This window comes from Tachysurus vachellii, chromosome 19, assembly GCF_030014155.1.
Source record: "Tachysurus vachellii isolate PV-2020 chromosome 19, HZAU_Pvac_v1, whole genome shotgun sequence".
Lineage (NCBI taxonomy): Eukaryota > Metazoa > Chordata > Actinopteri > Siluriformes > Bagridae > Tachysurus > Tachysurus vachellii.
In genome coordinates, this window is record NC_083478.1 from 2,306,822 (window position 1) to 2,328,164 (window position 21,343).

The 21,343-nt window shown below is 40.8% G+C and overlaps 1 protein-coding gene across 1 annotated transcript in view; it reads left to right on the forward strand.

Annotated features, from left to right (window-relative positions):
* Positions 1 to 21,343, forward strand: part of LOC132862310 (cadherin-4-like) — a 318,252-nt gene that overhangs the window by 123,428 nt on the left and 173,481 nt on the right. The window lies entirely within an intron of this gene.

A 21,343-nucleotide genomic window follows, 5' to 3' on the forward strand; every position in this document is an offset into this window, starting at 1 on the left:
TAGGCTATTGTCATCAATAAAGTAACACTTATTATCAAGCTTGTTTAGCTAGAGATCTAGACAGCTAATAGCTAAATATACTAGAGAGCAAGACATTGAAAGTGCTTTTAGCTCGCTGTCTAAAATACGTCCATCACAAGATGTGTTCATGATGTTTGAGAGAAAGTCAGATTTGTGTATTCAAAATTTTTAGTGATTGCGCTGGCTTAATGGCTAACGTGAGCTAATCTGACAGGAAGTCATACCGAAGCCTTCATAATCTTGACTGATTATGCTAGCTAGCATGCTAACTTCAGGTAATCTTTCAAGGATAGCACTTCATACGAGCACATACAAATGCTCAACAACACACAAAGCTAGCATCTACCTTTAAAGGACACAGCCGGCGCTAATCAAGTTCAGACTTTATATAAATAAAGCTCGTTTAAGCTTTAATTGTTTCTTAAAAACAGGGATATAGAAAAGACATATGTAGTAGCCTGTGATGTCTGTTTAAGCTTCAGTACAAATTACAGATAATTTGTAAAACCGGATTTGTTTTCCTCAGCGTTTGCTAGCTCTGCGGCTCGAGTGTGTGCGCTGAATACAAATCTTCTCTCTAAATGATGAACCTCATTCGTACTGCAGGTCCAGCTGAATACTTTCTCTGTACATCTTTACACATGTTTTCATAAGAAGAACAGATAAAGATAGACAGAGAGAAAGATGGACTATCCAGAGTTTCCAGTATTTATTGAAAGTCTGGATGGAAGAAGTGAAAGAATCCAGCTAGTGTTTATTCTTGGAAATCCAAATATCCGTCCTTTTCCACAGGAATGGAAAGAACGTCGGCATCTTTGGAGGCATCTTTCTTCTTCTTCTTCTCCCCTTCTCTCTCTCTCTCTCTCTCTCTCTCTCCCTCTCCCTCTCTCTTTCTCTGACGTTAGCAAGCTGTCTTTGGAACATCGAGGACTTACTTACACCCTCAAGTCATACTCCACACACACACACACACACACACACACACACACACACACACACACACACACACTTTAGTCAGCTTTTAAAAAAATGTGTTTTGGAAACTCAAGACACTCTGTAGCATCGCCTCTCTCTCTCTCTCTCTCTCTCTCTTTTTCTTTATATATATATATATAATATATATCTCTCTCTCTCTTCTTTCTTTCCCCCCATGGCTTTTCCTCTCTTTCTTTCCATTCTACATCTTATTTCCATTCATCAACATCTTTTTCAGCGTTAACTATTTTTGTCTCAATGTGCCTTTGTCTCTTCTCCTTCTTTTTTCCTACTCTACTCACACCCTTTTCTACCTCGTCCACATTTTTTGCATTTCTTCTCTCTAAATTATTTATTCCTCGTCTTTTTTCATCGTTCTCTTCTTTCTGTTTTGCCTCTTAAGAAACTCCTAAACTTCCTTGTTTATTTTCTGTTTTCCAGCACCTAGATATCTCTCATTCCTTCTTCTTCTTCTTCTTCTTCTTCTTCTTCTTCTTCTTCTTCTTCTTCTATATTCTTTGCCCCTTTCATGATTTTTCCTTTTATTTCTTTTCCAGTTCTTCTGTCTCTTCACTTTTTTCAAATCACTTCTATTTCTCTTCTATTTCTGTTCATTTTATTCTACATTTTTTCTTTATCTTCTGTCCCGTTGTCTCGTCTCGTCTCTTCTCTTCTGTCCTGTATTTTGACTACTTCTTCTGTTATTTCATCTGTGTGTTTTGTTTTTCCTTCTATCCCTTCTTTTTCACTGTCCTCTTTTTCTTCTTCTGCTTCCATCTTCTCTCTTCCCTTTTTTGTTTTCTCGCTCCTCTTTTCTCTTTTTATTTTATATTCCTACTTTGCTTTCTCTTCTCCTTCTGTTTTTATTTATTCTTTAATGTTTTTCTTTTGTCTCTCTTCAAGTTGCATTGTCTAGAACTCTTCTGCTCTCTTATTTTTCTTTCTTTAACTTTTTTATCCTCTTCTTTTGTTTTTATTCCTTTTCTTATATATTTTTTTCTCTTTATATCCTAGCCCATCTCATACCCCTGTGTGTCTTATCAGCCTTGCTTTGAATCCTCTTCTCTCTCATTCTTCCCTAAGCTATTTCTTTTATAATATCTTTTCTTTTTTTGTACTTTGTCTCATGTTTCCCTACTTCATTCCTTTTCTTCTTTCTTTTATTGTGTTCACCCTTCAGAAGGGGTGAAGATGAACACGTGCTTCTTCTGAGACACGTGAATCCAGCTAACTGTGTCGTTTACACAAACTTCGAGGAAAGTGCTATCTGCCCACTTCTGCATCAGTGAGCTTAGCGGAACAAACGATTGGCTGGTTTTGCAGTGATTGACAGACAAGACCGAGCAGGCCCCTCCCCCCTCAGGCGCATTACATAGCATGACCAATTGGCTTGTGTTTCTTGTTTCTTTCCTGCTCTCTAGTGCTGAAACTGTTATATTTTCATGTATAGGTTCTCTCTTTCTCTCTCTCACTCTTTCACTCTCTCTTTCTCTCTCTCACTCTTTCACTCTCTCTTTCTCTCTCTCACTCTTTCACTCTCTCTTTCTCTCTCTCCCCTCTCTTTTCTCTCTCTCTCTCTCTCTCTCTCTCTCTCTCTCTCTCTCTCTCTCTCTCTCTCTCTCTCTCTCTCTCTCTCTCGCTCCCCTCTCTTTTCTCTCTCTCTTCTCTCTCTCTCTCATATACACACATGCTAACATTCTGCTTACCCCATGCATTCTCTCAGGCGTGTTTTATATTAGCCTCCTGGTTGCCGGTAGCGATGCCGGAGCGTCTAATTGCTTTGGCTCTAATCCCTTTAATGACAAGATTTTAATGGTATTGCCGATGATTGCATTTACTTTCAACTGCGCTATTTCAGTAATCAAACACGGCCACCATTTGCTTAAAAGCCTTGCTCTTCTGTTTCATAATAAGGCTTTAGGTGTGCGTGTGTGTGTGTGTGTGTGTGCGTGTGTGTGTGTTTCAGTGTTCAATTTGGTTTGGGGTTAGTGTGATGAAACAGAAGCCCATTACTTTAAATGTGTTGTGTTCATGCTCTGGACTGTAATGGACTCATCTGTATTCTGGGATTAGAGACACGTAAAATAACACCAGATTATCGACAGCTGTGTCGCGGCTCATAAACACTAAAGCTCATCAGCATGCGCTGCTTTACACGCCACCACCACCAGCCACCGCCATCACCACCACCACTACCACCACCATCACTGAAGAAATACGCTTCCTCCCCTCCCCACTACATTTACAGCATTTAGCAGATGTCCTTATCCAGAGTGGCTTACATTTTTATCTCATTTTATACAACTGAGCAATTGAGGGTTTAGAGCCTTGCTCAGGGGCCCAGCAGTGGTAGCTTGGTGGACATGGGATTCGACCTTGCAACCTTTCAATTGGTAGCGAAACACCTCAACACCTTAACCGCTAATGTGTGTGTGCATGTTCTCCCTGTGCCTAGGAGGTTTCTTCAAGGTTCTCTGCTTTCCTCCATCAGTCAAAAGACATGCTATGTGAGTGTGTATGTGTGTGTGTGTTTGTGTGTGTGTGAAGGCAGTAGAGAATGAAAGACTGGATGGATGGATAGATGAATCCTAGGATCCAATCAGCCAATTGAAACGTTTCCTTCTTAAATTTGATGCTAAATAAATAAAGTTTAAAGGCTGATTGGCTTCTCTAAATTGTCTGGAATGAGTATGTGTGTGTGTCCTTGCCTTGTGCCCTGAGTTCCCAGGGATAGACTCCAGGTTATCTGTGGTCCTCTGGTGCTGAATATAGATGGATGGATGGATGTTTGAGAGATACTTGCTAGCTACAGGAAAGATGAACAGACACTCAGCATGTCTCGGTTGATCGATTAAGTTCGGGGAAAGGGATTTGGTGCAAACTTGAGTTTTCGCCAGACTGTTCCTTCTACGTATGTTTTTCTATCATCATGGGACATTATTCACACACACACAAACACACACACACACACACTCTTTGCACTCTGATGATGGATCCAGATGTTGCTGGAAGTGATCGTTCGAGTACACGAAGAGCCAAACCCTTGTCTCTATGCCTGCTGCTTTCCTTCCAAATCTTTTTTTTGGAAGTAAAATTCCATTGTGTGTGTGTGTGTGTGTGTGTGTGTGTGTGTGTGTGAACCCTTTTCTGGAAATACATCTATATATAAAAGCTTCATAAATTCATCTTTGTTAATGTTTCTGATGTTCCATGAACCCGGTCAGTATTCTGTTGTTTGCGTCTTAGCGTTTATTCCCCGGAGCTACGAGTAACATGACCACCAGTTTAGCATGATGAGCAACGCATGCCTCTCTTTCTTTTTTCTAGTAATCTCAAACAGATTTATTTCCATAAACGCGCATCCAAAATGCTCATAATAGTACTTTGATAGTATGTTTCATTCTAAAATATAATAGTATGCGAATGACATTTAAAGAATCCAGACCTCGCTTTAGCTCTCGATAAAAAAGAAAAACAGCGACTCGGTTGGAATCTTGCAAAGTAAAGGTCCGTTTAAAGTCTAACACACTTTAAGCCGTGCGAACAAAAGAGGAAAGACAAAGAGAAGGACAGCTCAGAGGAGGAGAAAAAAAAAGATTGAATGACGAGAAGAGAGCGAGAGAGAGAGAGAGAGAGAGAGAGAGAGAGAGAGAAAGGAGAAAAGGACACGGAGCTGAGAGGACTCAACAAGACGAATGAATCCTGCCTTATCTCCGGTCCCACTTTGTCTTTATTTAAGAAGAAGGATCTGGATCGAACTAAGATGCTTTTAAGAACTACTTCTTCCATTTACACTCTCTCTCTCTCTCTCTCTCTCTCTCTTTCTTTCTCTCTTTCTCTGTTAAAGAAACAGTCTTAAATCCGCACGGTTTTCTTTTTTTTTTTTTTTTTTGTTAACAATACAGCATTATTAAGTCTAGGAAAATGGAAACGTACTCCTGAGCTTCTGCGGGTCACCGTGACAATCCTGGAACAGAAAGAATTCACAATCAGAGCTGCAGGACTTGAATTGGTGGACATTTTTCGATCAGCTCGGATACGTTCTACACAATCACGCTCTAAACAAGTCCTGCTATATAACAGACCTCAGATTTCTCAGTGTTAACACTGTGGTATTGAGGCGCGCTTTCATTAGCGAGCAGATCTGTAAAAGAGTAAAGGAGATAGAGTGTACAAATGTTTATGACGTGCTAAAGAAATACCTGCAGGAGCTTCATTCGTTACTGTGATGCTGACACCAATGGCGTAAGTTTGATTTTGACATTGGTGGGGACATAATTTATTTGACATTGGTGGGGACATAATTTATTTGACATGGGTGGGGACATAATTTATTTGCCATTGGTGGGGACATAATTTATTTGACATGGGTGGGGACAACATTCCGCGTATTTTGTGCATAAAGCTGTTGTTATAAGAATACTTTCTTACTCACATACCGGTAGCTGCATAATCACGTTGCATATTGCTTCATACAACGGAATCTAGCTGCAGCCTCCAACCTCAACACATTAGCGAGAAAGACAAAGCCAATCAAACAACGACGTGGGTTAGAGAGGCAGGAACTAAAAAAGGCAAAGGCCAATCATTTTATAGAGGTGAGTTAAAGAGGCGGGATTCATTGCAGGGGGTAAATCTGTTAACCGTTTGTGTTCCACAAGTTGCGCTATTTTTTACAGAACGCCGTTGTAAAATATTTTTCATCTTATTTAATGATTCCTGGATAAATGTTAAATGAAATAAGTAAAAAAGCACAAGACACAGACGGACATCAGTGGTTATGTATAAATATATATATATTTTGTCCCTACCGTCCCTACCATGTCCCTACCGTCCCTACCCAAATCGACGCCCTTGGCTGACACTCATCTCGCGCGATCGTTATTCAGGACATCCGATGGTGTCGTTAATGTGATGAAGATTTCATCGCAGGTCTATGGTTAGTGCATCTTCATTGTAAAAATGTAAAAATCATTATAATAAAATCTAATCTGTTTTTCTCAGGATTGTCTTGTAGAGTTTGAACTAATAATTAACTAAGGGTTAAGGTCCTTGTTCAAGTTTGATGGACCTGGGGTTTGAACTCACAACCTTCCATCGCTTTAACCACTGAGCTTCCAGAGTCTCCATACAGTACCACACCATGTGTACAGTAGTTACTGACTGATGAGTTAGACATCTGACACCATCGGAGGAAAAAAATCTGATCAGAAGGGCACGAGTTTTGATCCCAGGTCCACCAAGCTGCCACTGTTGGGTCCTTGAGCAAGGCCCTTAATCCTCAATTCCTTAGTTGTATTAAAATGAGATAGAAATGTTAGTCGCTCTTGATAATGGTGTCTATCAGATGCTAGAAGTAAATCTCATTTTATACAACTAAGCAATGGAGGGTTAATAGCTTTGCTCTAGCAGGGGTAGCTAGGTGGACCTGGGATTAAACTCACAACGTTCCAACTCCAACATTCCCCTGGGTTCCTCGTTAGAAGGTTAAGGGGTTCAAACCCAAGTACGTCCAAGCTGTTGGGTCCTTGAGCAAAACCCTTAACAAAACCCTTGAGCAAAACCCTCTCCGCTCCAAGCGGACTGCATCATGGCAGAGACAGTCTTCCTAAGATGCTAACGGGACCGATGAAGACTTAACTAACTTCATCAGATCTTCATGAACATGAGCCAGTGAACCTGAGAACTTCCTATCCTGTGAACAGATCAGTTGAGTGCAGTGTTATGTTAATTTTTGATAATAGAGGAAATACAAAAGGCTTTGCTTGGTGCACTCAGATATTCAAAGCTGTGTTTGTATGTGTGTTCAGAGGAAACAAAATAACACACACACATTTGCCACACACTCTACAGTTATTAAGTCTCAGAGCTGAATGTGTGTATTTGAAAAAGGCGTTCCTCAGCTCTGTAAAGGTCACACACACTCACACACACACACACACACACACACACACACACACACACGCATGAGTGGAGGAGGAAAGTGAGGGATGAGGAGAACGGATGAGATGGGAGGAAAGGTTTCATTAATGCTGATGAGGACACCGGGTGGAAATTGGACGTTGTGGAAGGTCACATGTGTGGGATGGAAATAAAACGGTTCAAGAAATGATGATGTAGCGAACATATTACAGCCTCACTACACGCTCCGCTCGCCTTTACGCAGAACCTTTAAAACGTTCCGAGTAGCGGTTCTTATTATTCCACACAGAACCCCTTAAAGAACCATCAGAGAACTTGAGCTGAATCCTAATTTGCATATTTATGCAATTCTGCACAGTTTTATAGTGTAAATAATCAAATACGTAATCAAGATAACTTGAAAAGATTTGAAGAAAGTCTTATTGCTAGTTTTGTCCACAAAGTCTGAAAAAAAATTGTGAAATAGCAATATTGATGATTTTAGCTACCTGACTAGCGCATTTTGCTACAAAAAGCCAACGAAGATAAATAAACAAATTTCTTTTTTTTGGGATTTATTTAGATTTAACTAGTTATTGTGTAGTTTAGTTATTGTATGATTATTTATTGTGTAAACCTGTCTTCCTTGCGTATTGTTGGTTTCTACTTGTAGCCATGTAGCGCAGCTTAGCTTAGCATAGCAAGCTAACAAGACGATTTCGACTCCTCGTGAATAAACAGGCTTCGGATTTTAAATCACAAGCAATGAATCAAGCAAATATATGATAATATATATTTGAATTCAAGCGTGTAGAAAGAGCCATTAGACTAGAAATACAATAAAATGTGAAATGGGTGTGTTATATATATTTTTTTTTTTTTACTTTTTGTGTATTTGTGGTTGCTATTTAGAGAAAAAAAATGAGACAGGGTTATGTCGAAACACACTGAGCACTGAGCACACACGCTTTATTAGTTAGCAGACTGATATATTTAATAAAGCAGAGGCAAGGTGTGTGGTGCGAAAAGGCTTAAGACGTTCCCAGCAGACACAGAAAGAAAAGTTGTGTTGATTACAATCTGAATTGTTTTAATTACCTTTTAGTAGCCTTACTTACACACACACACATACACACACACACACTGATTATCATGTTGTGCATTCTGTGTGCTTTAACGGGGTGTGTGTAGCGTGAATATGTGTTTGTGTGTGTTTTTCTCTCCCCGTGGCCCACACAAGCACGATGATTGCGAAGTTTACTCTTCTTGTATGTCGCCGCTCTTGACAACTGTTGCCTGGTGATTTCGCTGAGCGCTAGCGCTGAGGCTGACGCTAACTCCATTCCCTTTCTATAGCTCCGCATTAGTGGCAATAATTAATCCAGACGAAAACCCGTCGAGTCGCACAATAAATGTTTTCCGTTTTCATTAATAGACAACTCATTAGAGCTTAATGAGTGCGAGACACTTTTCCTGGTGCTGCTGCACCGACCGCTAGTGTAATGCGGAATCTAATTAAAACGCAATCCAGACACTTTGCGCTCGGCACTTTTTCCGTTCCCTCCGGTTAGAGGACGCACAGCGCTGGCTCGCTCCTGCTTTCATGAAGCGTTGCATGTTTTTTTGTTTTGTTGTCGGTAGTGATGTTCATAAGTGTTAGGGAACAAAGGGAGGGAATATAAACCTGATTAAAAACATCACTCTCTGGAAATGAGGCCGCTTTATATCGTCGCTTGTTTCTCATCCCGTCTGAAACGTACTCTCTAAATAAAAGCAGTCGTTAGCAGCAAGGAGTTCTATCTTTCAGGGGATGAAAGAGAAGGGATTCTCTGAAGAGAAGCCTACAGTAGCTGAGAGGTTTCCAAAAAGGAACAAACGAGATATTAACTTTTTATTTTTGTTCTTATTTTTTTTTGGAATTCACAGTCAATGGGTTGAAGGATGGAATTTTCAGAACCAGACCTTTATACTGTTATAGAAATCTGGTTCCTCAAGAGTTCCTCTAGGATCTTTTTCGAAAGATCTACCTGTGAAACAATTTGCATCAAAAAAGTTGCCAGAGAGAAAAAAAACAAAACATAAAAACATTTTTTTCTCATTGTTAAGAAAACAGGACAGTTTATTTTTCACAAAAATATCACATTTTATACAATTATTTAATTTTCTTTATATATATATATATATTCATTCATTCATTCATCTTCTACCGCTTATCCGAACTACCTCGGGTCACGGGGAGCCTGTGCCTATCTCAGGCGTCTATATATATATATATATATATATATATATATATATATATATATATATTTTTTTTCTTTTAAATAATTACATTACGGGGGGAACGGTGGCTTAGTGGTTAGCACGTTCGCCTCACACCTCCAGGGTTTGGGGTTCGATTCCCGCCTCCGCCTTGTGTGTGTGGAGTTTGCATGTTCTCCCCGTGCCTCAGGGGTTTCCTCCGGGTACTCCGGTTTCCTCCCCGGTCCAAAGACATGCATGGTAGGTTGATTGGCATCTCTGGAAAATTGTCCCTAGTGTGTGCTTGCGTGAGTGAATGAGAGTGTGTGTGTGCCCTGTGATGGGTTGGCACTCCATCCAGGGTGTATCCTGCCTTGATGCCCGATGACGCCTGAGATAGGCACAGGCTCCCCGTGACCCGAGGTAGTTCGGATAAGCGGTAGAAAATGAGTGAGAGAGTGAGTGAGTGAGTGAGTAATTACATTACACTACAAACAAACACTACATTATTTTGATCATCTCCCAGAGTCTATCTTTTTTTTTTCCTTCCGATGGCTATAAACTCTCTTACACTTATGATGATGCCATGTTAGTTGGTGTCTCTAGCTGTTGCTATGGCAACAACAAATCATAAAAACTTAATGAGAAGTTTTCTGTTCTGTGGTGAAATGTTTTCACCTGAGACATCTTCAGAAATCTTTATACACGGCTGATAAAAGGCGCGTGACTAAAATACCTGCGCTCGGAGTCCGTGCTGCTGTCTGTAACGAGGAATTTTGATGCTTAATTGTGTCTAATGAAAGCGAAATGCCACTCGGTAAAAACTGCTTTTGATTTAAAGCAGAAGTGGAGTGTGTATGTGTGTGTGTGTGACCTCGCTCGTGTCATTCCGACGCTCAGTGTATTTCCTTTCAGTAGGCCATTTTTGCTCCGTGAACTTTCATCAGCGCCGTAATTGAGTGCCTCCCGTAGCGGAAAATGGAGGTTGAGTCTTGTTTGTGCCGCGCATCAGCAGCTGACCTTTTCCCAAGAGAGAAAGCGAGACAGAGGGAGAGAAGGAGAAAAGAGCAGCACGCATCATCGTCAGGTCGAACGGTCATGTAGGTCCTGTCATAACAAGCGGTGGCTCGTGATAACTATTCGTCTGCCAGGCAGGAATAATCCTGTCCTAACAAGCCAGTTACCTGACAGATCCGTGTTCACGCCACTCGTTGATAGAAAACCGCCGTTAACGAAGTCCGATCTCAATTTCTTCAGCCGAGCGGAACAGAGACGCTGACCCACCTTTAGACCCTGCAGTGAACCTGGATAGATTCACTGCTGAAGCTGGAAGATAACTTGTACACATCGCTTACACAAACACAGCGATCGCATTAAAGTCATGTTGCCATCATACAGTACAAGGCCACAGACAGGAGGCAGAGCTTTCTTTACTTTACTGAGGTTTTTATTTTAGTTTAAAAGAAACCTGTTACTCTGTAATCTTCTGAGTTAAGACTGGGAATATTTATAGTTTTTTTATTTTTATTTATTTTATTCAAATAAGAAATTTGTTATATATATATATATATATGTATATATATATACATATATATATATATATAATGTTAGACCCTTGTATAAATGTTAAATACCGTAAAACTTCAAATAATAGCCCGGGCTTCTATTTACCCAAATCGCCGAACTGCACCGGCTTGTATTTGAAACAGGCGTCTATAAGAGACAGGCCTTTAATTTAGTGTTGAGATGTTCAAGCATGACAGTAGGAGGTTACCACATTATATTATGTTATTATATTTATAATTTATAGTTGTGCGTCTTCTGACTGAAAAGTTGTTGCGCTTCAGGAATTTGTCCAGCCAGCCAGCGTTTGCAGTAAAACTGTTGCATACACTTCTTTTGCCTTGGCCCTGATCATTTTACATGAGACTCTGAGATGCTTTGCCCGCATGCTGTGGATCCACTCACACACGCTCACCTTCACTGGCCTTCTTCCTCCCTCCACCTCGCAGTCTGGCCCCGGACAGACGTTGCAGTTCAGCTTTATTTTTACGCCATTCTCGCACTCTCTTTGGATCAAACGAGAAATGTCTTGCCGCTGCTTCTCCCGAAATTTTTTCGGCAGATTTGACAACTGTCAGCTTAAATGTCAAATCATACTTTTTTATTTTTGTCTCCATGGTGGTATTGAGAGGATTAAGAAAAACTGAATACTAAAAGAAAGTTCGTTAACCTCTTTGTTATGTTGCCATAGTGATGAGTCATTCTTTAACGGTTGCGTCTGTCACGTGAAATCTAATCAAAACATAGAACAGACGATCTGACGGGTTTTAGAAGATCAAATACAAACCGATACAAAAAAACAGACCCGGCCTCTATTTGAGACTGGCCTTTATTTACCCAAACCTGTCGTCACACCAGGCGTTTAAAAGAGACAGGCATCTTTTTGGGACTCGGCTATTATTTGAAGTTTTACGGTACATAAAAAGATTTGAATTTTTTTTTCGTAAAAGTTCAGAAATCGTTTTAAGAAAGTCCTGGTATTAGATGTAATGTAAGGTTTATTTATTTCTTTTTATTTTGTTAACAGTCGCAGAGCCAGAGGGGTGTCTGGGGTGGCATTGAACACCCCTGACTTCTGATTGGCCACCCCAGGTGCCACCCCGAATTTTTATTTGATAGCATTGAAGTTTGATGCTGATTGACATCTCATTTTACCTACCAACAGAAGTCTTCATTATGACTTATATATAGAATATAGAGATATATTCTACCTCTAATGAGCAGTTATGGGATTCATCCATGCTCCTTGTTAGGGTAATTTGTGTCGTAGTCTGTGGACCAGGGGGGCACGGTGGATTAGTGGTTAGCACGTTCGCCTCACACCTCCAGGGTTGGGGGTGTGATTCCCGCCTCCGCCTTGTGTGTGTGGAGTTTGCATGTTCTCCCCGTGCCTCGGGGGTTTCCTCCGGTTTCCTCCCCTGGTCCAAAGACATGCATGGTAGGTTGATTGGCATCTCTGGAAAATTGTCCGTAGTGTGTGATTGCGTGAGTGAATGAGAGTGTGTGTGCCCTGCGATGGGTTGGCACTCCGTCAAGGGTGTATCCTGCCTTGATGCCCGATGGCGCCTGAGATAGGCACAGGCTCCCCGTGACCCGAGGTAGTTCGGATAAGGGGTAGAAAATGAGTGAGTGAGTGAGTGAGTGAGTGAGTCTGTGGACCCCCTAAAGTTGCCTTGGCCACCCCATGTATAAAACTCTAGTTCTGCCACTGTTTGTTAATTAGTAAGGATTTGAATTATATATTCAGAATCAGTAGTTTTAGGACGTTTGCTTACTTTTAAGATAAGGAATCAGTTCGTTTATGATCGTTTTCAGGTTCGGAAACATTGAATTTTTTTACTAAAGAGTTTATGTTATTTATTCATTTATTTATTTTTATTAATTGGTTTTGAAATTCTAATTCTGTCTTGAGTTTGATCCTGAGCTCAGTTACTGTCTCTGTAGAAAGCTTTGAAATAAATACATAAAAAGAATCAAAGAAGTGATAGAAATAAATCTAGAGACAACCATTAACATCTCTATCTCTTTTTAAAGAAAAAAAAGGAACATTTTAATTATTTTTTTCAGATGAAATTTGAAATCTGACAGCTGATGAGCTGAGAATTAGCTTGGGCTTTTTAATTCTTGTTGCGTTGTGTATTATATAAATCTTGGAAATGTGTGTGTAAAATTCACTCGGTCTAATAAAAGTGAGGCTGATACACGGCACAAGAAATACATCTAAACGCACAAACCTCGCAAACCTGTTGATCCGTTTCGTCTGACCAATAGGGCTGTTTGTAACAGTCTCCCACTGCTAATCTGTGGCCTCCTCACACCGAGCTCCTAAACCTGTGGCCTTATAAACAGCCTCAGTGGGAATAATTTAAATTAAACCAAACAGATTGTTTTCGATTTTATACTCATGAATCGAGGAGCACTGCGAGAGCAACTGGGGTTTATAAAGACAAATGAAATGGCATTAACACCAAGAGACACACCGGGAATCTGTCTGTGAGCGTGGGTGTGTTGGGTGAATAGTTGTTTATACAGTATATATGACTCTTTTACATTGTGAGGATATTTGCTTGGTCCTTATAAGGAAGTCTGGGAAAAACAAACCCATCAGCATACAGTGTTCATGTTTAAGTTTAGATTAAGATGTAGCATAACATTAATTCATTGCTCATTATGTCCAGATCACAGGTTCTCGTTAACACTCGGTTCTCACAAAACACATTTTCATCAGATTCTATTTAAAAAGAACTTAAAAGAGCCAAATTATTTCTTACGTTACTGCAGCTAAGGTTTGATCTTATTAGTTAGGTTAATGATGGGTTATTGCAAAAAAAGATTAAAAAAATGAGATGGGAGAAAATAAATTTTACACACACACTGGGTTAGGTCTAACCCTAACCCTGAACCCTGATCTCAGTGGCTTCTGCTCTAGAGGATTATGGGAAACTGGGTGAGTTTACATCCACAGCAGGAACCTGGATAGAGTTTGAATTTTAGATGTCGCTCATGTATCTGACTTTACATCAAGCAACCGTGTCAAATAATACGCAGTTACGAAGCGTGACATGCAACAATGACGAACAGGAACTAATACAACAGGGCAGGTATAAATAGAGGAACACATTTGGGATAACAATACACAGGTGGGAAAACACTCACTCACTCACTCATTTTCTACCGCTTATCCGAACTACCTCGGGTCTCGGGTACATCTCAGGCATCAAGGCAGGATACACCCTGGCCGGAGTGCCAACCCATCGCAGGGCACACACACACTCACATTCACTCACGCAATCACACAATTTTCCAGAGATGCCAATCAACCTACCATGCATGCCTTTGGACCGGGGGAGGAAACCGGAGTACCCGGAGAAACCCCCAATGCAAACTCCACACACACAAGGGTATCGAACCCCCAACCCTGGAGGTGTGAGGCAAACGTGCTAACCACTAAGCCACTGTGCCCCCGTGGGAAAACACATTACCTTAAATGAGTGAAAAATACCTGCCAACACCCCCTCTGGTGGTCTATCAAGGAATAGTTGCAAAAGTTCCTAACGTTAACATCGTTCCCTCCCCTATTCAGAAAACATCTTCTCTGTTGCAGAGCTCTTACACCAGAGACGCCTTCTGTACACGTTTAATAAAATCTCCTCACAGGAAACATCACCATTTGAGTGTGATGATAAAAACGATAATATAGAATGAATGTCTTCATGTATATGCATTTTTGGGATTTGTAGCTACACTTCTATCCAAGCATCTACCGAAAACGATTGAGAATTCAGCAATGCTATAATATGTTTCAACAGTGTGTATTAAAACCAAAATTAAAGTACAAGTCATACACTATACTGTGGGTCAAACATCAGAATGGCAACTTGCTGAGTATTTATTTGATGCCATTCTCACTCGTGTGTTATGTAAAGAAAGCTAAGCAGCCTTTTGGCCAAAAAAAAAACTGTACATGTCTCAGTGTGAGCTCTCAGCGAGGGAGCTAACATGTAGCTGTACGGATCAGGAAGCTGAAGAAAATACCATCTGTCATTTTCATAATAAATCATTTAATTAAAAAAAAGGAGTGTAAATGAAGTAATGCTCTTTCCAGCTGTGCTTAGCACATTCATCATTGTGCGTTGGAAGATATTCAGGTGGAATTTGTTGCACATTTTTGCATAGTTAAACCGATTGTCTATCATGTTTTGCTAATAGCCTTGGTAGCCAGACTGATGACTGAAGGTGTGGACTCCATAACACCATTTTTTTGGTCAAGGCCCACCCAAGAGGGCATCTGACTGACATGTAAAGCAACCACTCATTTAAATTTACATTTACGGCATTTGGCAGAGGCTCTTATCCAGAGCAAATTACATTTATCTCATTTATACAGCTAAACAATTGAGGGTTAAGGGCCTTGCTCAGGAGCCCAGGAGTGACAGCTAGGTGGCCCTGGGATTTGAACTCATGACCTTCCGATTAGTAGTCCAACACCTTAACCACTGAGCTACCACGACACTTGCTGTATGTTTTGTTCAGCCTTCAGAGTCGATGTCTCTACAAAGAAATCCATAGATTGTTCATTTAAGAGAATTGTCTATATTGCAAACACTCACTCACTTATTTTCTACCGCTTATCCGAACTACCTCGGGTCACGGGGAGCCTGTGCCTATCTCAGGCATCATCGGGCATCAAGGCAGGATACACCCTGGACGGAGTGCCAAACCATCGCAGAGCACACACACACTCATTCACTCACGCAATCACACACTACGGACAATTTTCCAGAGATGCCAATCAACCTACCATGCATGTCTTTGGACCGGGGGAGGAAACCGGAGTACCCAGAGGAAACCCCCGAGGCACAGGGAGAACATGCAAACTCCACACACACAAGGCAGAGGCAGGAATCGAACCCCCAACCCTGGAGGTTTGAGGCGAACGTGCTAACCACTAAGCCACCGTGCCCCCCCCCTATATAGCAAACATAACTTGTTAATTTGTAAATCCAATGTTCATCTGATCCTCTGATCCCTCATTTCATGTGGAAGTACAGCATCATGACGTCTTTGTTAACAGCAGGACCATGGCACACAATTTTCTGGAAATCTACAATCCAACCAATAAGAGGATGACTTCATGACTGCTGAAGTGTTTCCAGTCTTGTGTTCAGACTTGCTACATCTACATTTTTATCCATGCTGTATATCTATATGTCTATATGTATTAGGAGTATTTTTCTACTAAAGACTCTGGTACCAACATTAACCCTAACCCAGTCCTACATTCTGTATCACTTTTCACCCTCAAATAGCCATAACTAATAATGTGTCCTGAATACAGTTACCAGGTAACATGTTACTCTAAGACTACATGAATAAACCTGCACTAATCCCTGAATGGATACTTACTTTAACATGAACTAATGAAGAGCTATACATCATGAGTGAATGCATGAACCTTAAGTACATGTAATGTATTACTTACGATGTCAGGCTAAACTAAATCAAACATGATATATCGAAGACAAAAACCCTGAAAAATAATCTTATAGGAGACGGGTTTTAAATTTTAATAGATAATATCTACTAAATGATCAATTGTAGAGTATTAATTTCTTCCTTGTGGGTGAAGGAGCAGAGCCCCGGGCCCGAGACACCCAGAGCATGTACCAGTACCAATGGATGGAATATAATTAAAGAATTTATTTATTAATTTTCTTTCTATATTTAATAAGTCGGATCAATGTTAATTATTAAAGTAATCCAGTACTACTGTAAACAGCTGGTGTTTGAGTGTTCATTAATAGGTTAACTAACAAACTAACATGTAATTCAGGTGGTCATTATACATGCATTAATTCTTCCATTACATTATGATTAGTTTATGCTTTAAGGCTGTACAGCACCTTCAGACATTTTAGAGTCTGAGTCAGTATAAAATTAGCGACATTTGCGATTTGATTTAGTTTGTTGTTACACTACAGGGCAGTAGAGTAGTAGTGGCTTAGTGGGTAAAGGCTTTGGTTTACTTACCAAGTGAACCCCCAGCACTACCAAGCTGCCCTTATCCTCTTTGTTCCAGGGGTGCTTTGTTATCATGGCTGACACTGTACACTGACCCTAACTTCCTAACAAGTGGGACTATGTGAAGAATAGATTTCACTGTGCTGCAATGTGTAACAATTAGACATAGGGTTGAAAATATCCTTGTGTAACACTCAATTATTGGTCGGAAATACATTCATTCATTCATTCATTTTCTACCGCTTATCCGAACTACCTCGGGTCACGAGGAGCCTCTCAGGCTTCATCGGGCATCAAGGCAGGATACACCCTGGACGGAGTGCCAACCCATCGCAGGACACACACACACTCTCATTCACTCACCCAATCACACACTACGGACAATTTTCCAGAAATGCCAATCAACCTACCATGCATGTCTTTGGACCGGGGGAGGAAACCGGAGTACCCGGAGGAAACCCCCGAGGCACGGGGAGAACATGCAAACTCCACACACACAAGGCAAAGGCGGGAATCGAACCCCCAACCCTGGAGGTATGAGGCGAACATGCTAACCACTAAGCCACCGTGCCCCCCGCCGGAAATACAGTGACTTAAAAATTGTGTGAACAAAGCTTTAACGAATGCACGTAGAAATCAGCGGAGCACAGAAAACCCTAAGCCGATGCTCAGTAAAAAGGATTGGATAATATAAATAACTAGTAAAATGTTTCTCATTCAGCATTTATTTTCAGTTTTTGCTTGCTCAAATCTCCAGAACAGATGGCATTTCTGCAGATTTGTACTTTGGCTCAGTTTGGGTCTCGCCACTCAGTTTAGCAGCTCACGTCCACAAAAAAAATGCTGCTACCCAAAACATAAGACATGTTTAGTTCACTTCCTGTACTTGGGCCAATTCAGTGTCAAATCACTTTCTCAATGCAATCGAGTCGTTTTACGGTTCACTTGGAAGTGGACAGAGACCACTTCACTCAGACGCTCTTGGGACTGATTGTTTTGGTTCAGACCTGAATACAAATGAAGTGTTCTTACCTGCCTAAAGAACCACACTGAAGGGGAAGACACCAGGGTTCAATGATGCTAAACACAAAGCACCCTTAGAAAAAAGCTCCATCTAGAACCTTATTGAGCATATAGAATTCCTTGAAGTAAACCTTAGCTACGGGTCCAATTAGAAATCTTGTAGAAATGTTATTGAGCGATCTAAATACAGGATACTTAACTATCTGAAGAACCTTAGTTGAACCACATGCATCCTAGAGGTTTATACAGCGCTAACACGTGCCACAATCCAATCCAAGCACCGAGTTGAACATCTCAGTATTAAAATTCATTTTTTGAATTGCTGTGATTTTAATTCCAATCACTATATCAGGATATGAACAAGTAATTACAGTTTCTTTTAAGGCTTCTTTTTCATGTCATGTATGGGAGTTTTGTCCTCACCACTCATGCCTCTGGATTGTTCATTAGAGATCTAGCTCAAGAACCAGATTTCCATAAAGCTGCGTTGTGACAGTGTTAAAAATGTTCCGCTAATTAAATTGAATTGAGCTCCCACTGCCACAGAATGTCATCGGCTTTGTGCGTAATGGCACAGTGTAATTATTGTGAAAAGTGCTGCTTGTGATAGCATCATTCACAGAGAAATGTAGGTCAGCAGTGAGGAGATCTTGGTAAAATCTTGCATCTTGTAGGGAAGCTGTAGGCGTTTGGATAAACAAGACAGAAGTGCAGACAGTCTTTTAAGTTGGGGTTTTCCAAAATTCATACAATCCACTGCAGGGATTAAAATACAGGCACACTCAGATAGCTATGTCTGCCAGTGTTTACCTTCTATTCTCTAAGATTTACCATGAAAAGTTGGCTAACAAGGTACAGTAACTCTAAATAAGGCTGGCTAATTTGTTTTGCTTATATCATTTGGCACCTTATTTCCTAGAACCACAAAAATAAAGTGTGAAACACAGATTGCTTTTCGGCACCTAACACAGGTCAGGCTCCTGCTGCAATTTAGGGCAGACATTCAGTATTTTTCCTTATAGGCATCAGTTTTAAAACTTGCCAGACGTAGAAAAAAGGCTATGTTGCTTAAAACAGGAGAATTTTCTTCTGTTGAAGTGTTTACTGCATTTATTCATTTGTTTGAGGTGGGAGATGGAGATGAGATGTACTTAAGAAATGCTTTATTCAAGTCAAAGCCACTGTGGCTTAAATTAGTAATTTGTTTAAAAATTCGTTAAATATGTTAAAAATCAAATACATTGTAAGCTGAAACAAAGAAAATGTTCTGATTGTGCAGCATTGGTCAAATTTGCTCCTGGAAATAGTAAGGATTTGTCAAACTTACTGGAGAAGCAGGCAAGATTGGTTAAATTTGCTGCTGGAGCAAGTGAGATTAGTCAAGAATGTCTGCAGGTGTGAAACCTGGTCAGGAGTCTCTGCAGGTGTGAAGGGGTTGGTCAGGAGTCACTGCAGGTGTGAAGGGGTTGGTCAGGAGTCTCTGCAGGTGTGAAGGGGTTGGTCAGGAGTCTCTGCAGGTGTGAAGGGGTTGGTCAGGAGTCTCTGCAGGTGTGAAGGGGTTGGTCAGGAGTCCCTGCAGGTGTGAAGGGGTTGGTCAGGAGTCTCTGCAGGTGTGAAGGGGTTGGTCAAGGGTCTCTGCAGGTGAGAAGGGGTTGGTCAGGAGTCCCTGTAGGTGTGAAGGGGTTGGTCAGGAGTCTCTGCAGGTGGTCAGGAGTCTCTGCAGGTGTGAAGGGGTTGGTCAGGAGTCTCTGCAGGTGGTCAGAAGTCTCTGCAGGTGTGAAGGGGTTGGTCAGGAGTCTCTGCAGGTGTGAAGGGGTTGGTCAGGCATATCTGCATGAGTGATGGTGTTGGTCAAGAGAGTCTGCATGAGTGGAGATGTTGGTCAAGAGAGATTGCATGAGTGAAGGGGTTGGTCAGGAGTGTATGCATGAGTGGAGGTGTTGGTCAAGAGAGTCTGCATGCGTGAAGGGGTTGCTCAAGAGTGTCTGCAGGGGTGTAGTTGTTGGTCAAGAGTGTCTGGGGGAGTGGAGGGGTTGGTCAAGAGCTGGTCAAGTGTATTTCCAAGGGTAAAGGGTTGATCAAGGGCATCTGCAGGACTGGAGGGCGTCACGAGTGTCTGAATGATTGGAGAAGTTGGTCAGGAGTGTCTGGTATTTGTGGGAGTTGGTCAAGTGTGTAAATAGAGGTGGGGGGCTTGGTCAAGTTTGTCTGCAGGAGTGAAGGTTTATAGAATATCTGCATGAGAGCATGGTTGGTCAAGTGTGTCTGACACTGTGTGAGGGGTTGTGTGTAGAAATTGTCAAAAGTATCTGACAGATTGTAAGGGGTTGTTCAAGGGTATATGCAAGTGTGGAGGGCTCGTCAGGAGTGTCTATGGGAGTGAGAAATTTGTCAGCTGTACAGTGTCTGCTGTAGTGAGTCAGTTGAAGGTTTCTGTGGAAGTTGGGAGGATTGATCACAAGAGTGGGTATGATTGCTCAAATTTCCTGAGGGAATGGGTAGGATTGATCAATCGCTTCTGCTCCCATAGTAAGTTTGGTCAAATTTTCTGAGGACTAGGTGGAATTTGGCAAGAATATTCGTAGAACTGTGTGGAATTGGCCATTTGTTTGCTGGAGTGGGTGAGCTTAATCAAACTTTCTGCTGGAGGATCTATTTTAAGGTATTTTATAATCAAGTACACAGTGTACTCAGACTGTTTCTCTTAGCTTTTTTCGCTATCTGTAATTCTCATCTAGGCTAATTTTTTGGATAAAGTTACCATACCGAAGTTTTGGAAGCCGTGACTGACTGCTCCACTACTGACACTGAGATTCCCAACAAACCTCCAAACTAACAAACTGCATTCTCGAGATTTCTTTTCACGATTTCAACATCTCACGGCTCTATCTGAGCGTAAAAGCAAAAAAATAAGTAAATAAATTAATTAATTAATTAATTAAAACTTGCTTTAATGCTGTCACAACTTTGAGTCTAAATGAATTTGGTTGAAGAGTGAAAACCAAACTCTTTTCTTCATGCTGTGTATCTCCATCATCCACTGCTGAGAGAATGTGTAATTACCATTTTCCATCTCTCGCTCCTTTTTCCATCACATTTGGCCATCATGCGCATAATGATGATAAAAACACACATTCGCACTGCGCTTGAAATAGACTAGGCTCCTCTCCCGCAGTGAGAATACACACTCGCACCCTCGCAGTTGGCTCTGTGAGTCTGAGAGAATTATCGAGAGTTGTTTTTATTCCAATATTTTACCGAGCTCACTATATGCATTTCTATATTTGAATTAAGTTAAGCCTTTTTACTTCCAGTCCCACGTCAATCCGTTAAAGAAAATATTATTTTTCACTTGGTATTTACAAAAGGTACTGTAGCATAGGAGTAGGAGTTACTCCAGCTAGTCAGCTAGCTAAATAAGCAAACCTAAATAAAAATAAAAGTGTTTTTTTTTTTCTTCTATGTAATTACAATATGAAAAAGTAAAAAAGTTGGCAAGGCTAAGATTGTTTTATAGCTGCTGAATGTATGTGATAACTAAATTTACAGAATACAGAATATTTACAGAATACAGTATTTAATGTAAGTTGCTATAAGTCTG